Below are 6,000 nucleotides of genomic sequence, written 5' to 3' on the forward strand. Positions count from 1 at the left end.
GGTGTTGACAGTTTCCAAAGCCCTTGGGCCAGAAGGTGCCCCGGAGATGCTGCCCAACAGGTGGGGGCGCGGAGCGGGGAGGGCACGGGTCCGGGGACTCCGCCCGAGGAGCCGGGTGCTTTCTGCGTTTGTTTGTTTGTTTTTTTTCCGCGCCCGCGGGCCTCCTACGGCCGGTTGTCGGCGTTAGGGTTAGGATGCGGCTCTCGGCCGCCCTCGCTCATCACCCGGGGCGCCCCCTCTTTACTTGGGGTGACCGCCCTGGGCAGCTCGGGCGTGTGACTCCGCACCGAGCGCGGTGTCCGCCGCCGCTGGGAGTCAGGATGCTCCGGACTCCGGGAAGGGGCCGGTCGCTCCGTTTAAGGGGGTGGGGGATTTGTGGCCGGTCAGTTTCTTGTCTGCCAACTAAAACCTGTGCCTCTGGGGGTTCCCTTTGGATTAAGGAAAACTGGAATTCTTCGCTTAAGGTTAAGTTGTCTGGAAGTTCCCTAGACCTCAACTGGAGAGCTAGAAAAGTGAAGTCACTTTAGACGTGTCCGACTCTGACCCCACGGACTACTGTAGCCCACCAGGCTCCTCTGTCCATGGGATTCAGGCCAGAAGACTGGAGTGGGTTGCTATTCCTTCTCCAGGGGATCTTCCCAACCCAGGGATGGAACCCGGGAATCCCGCATTACGGCCACACGCTTTACCGTCTGAACAACCAGGGGAAGCCCTGATAGATACAAGCGGATGTGAACAGAGTAAAAATCGACCTCGTGGTGGTTCATCAGAGACCTTGAGGGTTCTGTTGTCGCCAGCGGGTACCCACCTGGTTGCGAACTCAAGAGTGGGCTGTTCTGGGCTCCATGCAGAGAGGACAGCCGCCTCACAGATTTAAGAGCAGGTGGAGGGGTAGGGGGCGAGGGACCCAGCTGGACCAGGGAGGCCGAGTAGATGGGAACTGGCCCTCGGGCGCCAGTGAAAGGAGGAGCTGATGTCTTAGGAACATCCTTATCCTTCTTCAGAAAACGGAACCGTTGGGAAGATTACATTTCTAAACATCCCTGTGACCACGCAATTCTCTTGTTTTGGTTACATCTGTCAAAACTGAGTTAAGAAATCAGTCAAAAACAAGTGCTCTGATCAAATCTTTAGAATTATTTTGAAAATCAAAAGGTACTGAAAACTGTGGCCTCTGAGATTCCTTAAGGCTCGAATTCTGTTATTCTCTGATCTTTGATAGAGTAAAACCATCCTGTTCTATTATTTACCGATTGTCCAGGAGGAAGGAAGCTTTTACTGCTTGTGGCTGTGAGTTCCCAATTCCTGTCTCACCACGTTTACTGGCTGATGGGCCCTGCTTTTAACTCCACAGGAGCTGGAAGGGAAGGAATTGTAAGGCCTGTTTCCTAAGGCAGCAGTTGTAGGAATGGATCTCTCTTGTTCTGTAAGGGCCTGAAGAAGACCGGGTGTTCTAAAGGCCATCTTTGTCCTTTAAAGTAGTCAGCAAAGGGAGGGAGTCTTGTGTCCAGGCCAGGTGAAGGTGTTTCAGCAGATGACCTAACCAGAAACAGGAAAGCTGAAACTCTGATAACTTTTCACCAAGTGGATCTTTTTACTGGCGATACATTATTTTCTCTGATGTTTTGTGAAATTGCACCATTTCAAACAAACCCATCTTGAAGTGGAATATGATAAAAAGCATTATTGAGGGACTTCTATGGTGGTCCAGTGGTTACACTCTGTGCTTCCAATGCAAGGGGCTTGTATTCAATCCCTGATCCGGGAAATAAGATCCCACATGCTACTCGGCATGGCCGAAAAGAAAATAAAAAGCATTTTGAAATGAACATTAAATAACTTCTTCAGTTAACACTATTCTTTCCTTGTCTAGGTATTGATAATTAGTCAAATATCTTATTATACATGAAAAGTTTGCGTTCATTAAACCCATTGTCAGAATTTCGGAATCCAGGAAAAAGGTATTGTCAAATAGGTATTCTGTATCATCAAAAAGGCAAGTTACACATCATCTTAAATAGTTATAGAGCATAGAAAACCAACAGTTCTCTGTGAACAATAAATAGAAGTTAAAATATGTTTTCTTTATCAGTTGCAGAACAAAAGGTATACGCTTAGATTTATAATGCTACTGTTAGGAAATAATAGGAGTAGTTCAAAAAAGACATGATAACCCTCACCGTTAAAGACACATCAAAAGGCATTTTGAGTTAAGGCATAAGTTAAAAGCAGGATCTGGTTGACAATAAGCTACAGGAATTGAACTTAAAACATTAATTCAACACACAATTAGATGGTATGCTGTTAACATGTCACTGTATTAACTACTAGTGAAAGAAAGAATTCATTGGTGGGTAATGGTTTCAATAGAGGAAAGTAATGGGCAAGAATGAGAAGCTGAGAATAGTCGTTACATGTAAACAGTACAGAAAGGAAACGATTGAAGGAGTGGAGAAACTTCTTAAGGGATTTATACATTCATATTATATTTTAATATGTACACATAACTGATTATGTAAATTCAATCAAGAGCTTGTAAATTGCTACACATATTCTTAACTGCGTAACCTTTACCTAATGGTGGTAATATCTACCATGTAGCTGCTGTATTTTGAAAAGAGCAAAACACAAAATGTTTTTAAAAGAATGAAAATTGGGTGAATAGTGTATATAGTTTAGAAAATAAATCACGACTTCATTTTTAATAAATGTTTAATAACTGATTTTATGACTATAGAAAATACATTGAACACATTGTATATGAAACCATGGGTTCAAGCTCCAGAAAATTTTCTTATGAGGTCTGTAAACTCTGGTTCTCAGTATTTTTCACTGGTAAATGGGGCAACACCTACACAATAGTAGGAGCTAAAAAAACAAAAAAATTTTTCCTTTTTGTTCCTCCTTAGTGCTAACTTTGAATGCTTCTTTTTGTTTAGACTGAGTAGGTCAAAGCAACTTACCTCTTGATAATATTTCTGGTATATTGCCCCTAAAATATGTTTGAAATTAGCTCCATATACTTTTCCCGAGTAACAAAAACACCATGTGCTTTGCTAATTGGAAAGGACCCTGAATCTGGAGAAGCCGGGACTTTAGCTCTCCCATCAGAGTCTTTTGACCTACGATGACACATGTGACATCTCTGTGTTTCATTTTCTCCCCTGTAAAGCATTACACTAGATTACCCTTGTGTTAGATTACCCGTGTGTCCTCTTGTAGAATTTTGTGATAAAATCCTTCCTAACCCTTTGCAGATTCTTGGACCCCTGGATTATAAAAAGCTAGATATTTGCCTACACTCTCAAGATTTGTAGAAAAGTATGAAATCCTTATTATAGAATTACTTTGTAATCAGCCCTAAAAGTTGAATGCAGGGATTTCAAATGCAGTAACTTTATTGGTAGAGGCTTCCCTGGTGGCTCAGTGGGTAAAGAACCCACCTGCCAATACAGGAGATGTGGGTTCCATCCCTGGGTCAGGAAAGATCCACTGTAGAAGGAAACGGCTACCCACTCCAGTATTCTTGCCTGGGAAATCCCATGGACAGAGGAGTGTGGCAGGTTGCAGTCCATGGGGTCACAAAGAGTCGGACGTGACTTAGAGATTGAGCATGCAGGCACACAACTTTGTTGATAGCACATCAAAGGTGTGTTATCTTTAATGTCCCTTCTTCATGATCTAAGCATCACTTCTTCATCCCTGTGTGTGAGAACGGATGGTTCCCCTGACCTTTCCAGTCCTAATCCCATTGCTGCTGCTAAGTCGCTTCAGTCGTGTCCGACTCTGTGGGACCCTGTAGATGGCAGCCCACCAGGCTCCACCTTCCCTGGGATTCTCCAGGCAAGAACACTGGAGTGGGTTGCCATTTCCTTTTCCAATGCATGAAAGTGAAAAGTGAAAGGGAAGTCGCTCAGTCGTATCCAACTCTTAGCGACCCCATGGACTGCAGCCTACCAGGCTCCTCCGTCCATGGGATTTTCCAGGCAAGAGTACTGGAGTGGGGTGCCATTGCCTTCTCCACCTAACCCCATTACTTTTGTACATTTATAAATTTCCCTTACTGGACCCGTGCATACGTAAGTCTAAGAATACTGCTTGAAGGTGGCATTGAACAGCAACTGAAAAGGTATTGGGTTGGCCAAAAAGTTCGTTTGGGTTTTTATTAATAACATCTTACAAAAAACCCAAATGAACTTTTTGGCCCAACCCAGTATTTGAGATGATTACTGCTGTAACATTCGTTTTGATAGTATAGATTCAACCACTGAATAGAGTACAGTTGAAAAGAATTCTGCATTTCCCAGTTGAAGTTCATTTCAGCAATACATGACTTCTATTCTTTCAACCATAAATACCATAGATCTAATTCACAAAATGTAGTACTGAAGTTAATTCATCTGCCATTTTCTTTCTGAGAAAAAAGTATGAATTGATTTTTTTAAAAAATCTGAGCAGTTTTGCAACTGATGTTCTAAAGAAATAAAATATACGATGGGCCCCAGAGCGAGGCTTTGCAGTAAATTTATGTGAGTTTATTGAATCTCTGAGTTTCAGTAATAATATTTCCTATCTTCAGTAATCATTTTTGGACTGATACTCATTGTGTTTTATCCCGGCTGGGCTTTATTCCATGAATTTCTAAAGAACATCAACTCAGTTTGTTTCTGGAAGATGTAGCACAAATTGAATAATGTGCCTTTGATTCTAATGTACCTGTTACAACTTAACTAAAATGGTCATGAGCAAAATCTTATTTCTAAAAGCTTTTTTCTGGCACAAGAATATAGGACTCAAACCATTTTAAACAGGATCTACTATTTTGTTACAAGAGATGCTTTATAAAAGACACTCTGTTCTGAAGACCTAAAAGTAGGTTCTGTTTATGTAATAAAAGTGTATGAACATAAATCCATATTTTATTGGCTAATGAGACCTTTTATTCATGATCAGTTATAAGGTTTCATATTAAATTTTAAATTTCTGGAAAATTCTGAAATACTGATGGGAGAGACCATGGTGATGGCTTAGCAAACTGCAGTCCAGAGTTCTCTCTTTGAGGAGAAAAACATTGTTCATTTTTCATTTTCCTGATTAAAAAAACAGACATGTTTAGTGTGGTTTTAATCATTTAGTTAATTAACAAGAATCCATTTGCAGACTGAACTGTTGATAACTGTCTAAATCCTTCATTAGGATTCTAGCTACCAAAGGTTTTAATTTTAGGAATCATGCAGCAGAGAAGGTTTTATGTATCACTTGGTCCATGTTGCTAGCCCTTTTGGATTTTGCCTTTCAGAATTTTTTTGTTTTTATTGTCCTGTTTCCATTATTCCCTGGTGGTGAGTTATTTATTGCTTCTTCTGGCCAGTTACCGAGTCGTAGTTGGTAGTCAGAAGACCTCACATGCTATTTAGGACAATTTTTCTTTCTTTTAGTGTCTCTGGTTGAGCTGTCTTGGATCAAAAGAACTGAGTACAGTTTCTCTTTACTTCCACGCCCTTTCAAGTTCTTTTCGGCTGTGATCATGCAGTCCTACCCTTGTAGTTAACTTCCCTTCTGCTCATGGATCAGCATTTCCATTCTAATATTTTTTTTCCATTTCTCCTCTTTGTTTCTGATATAGTTAGAAGTGAATGTACCCCTTGGGTCTTATTAACATCGATTATTTAAATTTTGCCTCTTCTTATGCAAACCCAAGTATTTATCTCTTTTTGGTCTTTGATACCAAAATAATAGAGCCTCAAAATAATCCTTTTAAAAGAGTTTTTGCTATCCAAGCTTTAGAAATATGTCTGTATGAGTTTAACGCCTTGAATTTTCAAATTGCTTCTTTATAAACATCTATCGTAATATCCTTTTCAATATTCTAAATTTACGTTTATATGTAAAATCCTTTTGTTGTTTCTGATATTTTGCTAATTTAGTATCAATTTCAAATACTGCACAACTTTTACCTCCTTATCTTCCATATGAATGCTTAATAAATAACTTAGGTGT

The sequence above is a fragment of the Budorcas taxicolor genome, chromosome 6 (genome assembly GCF_023091745.1).
Source record: "Budorcas taxicolor isolate Tak-1 chromosome 6, Takin1.1, whole genome shotgun sequence".
NCBI lineage: Eukaryota > Metazoa > Chordata > Mammalia > Artiodactyla > Bovidae > Budorcas > Budorcas taxicolor.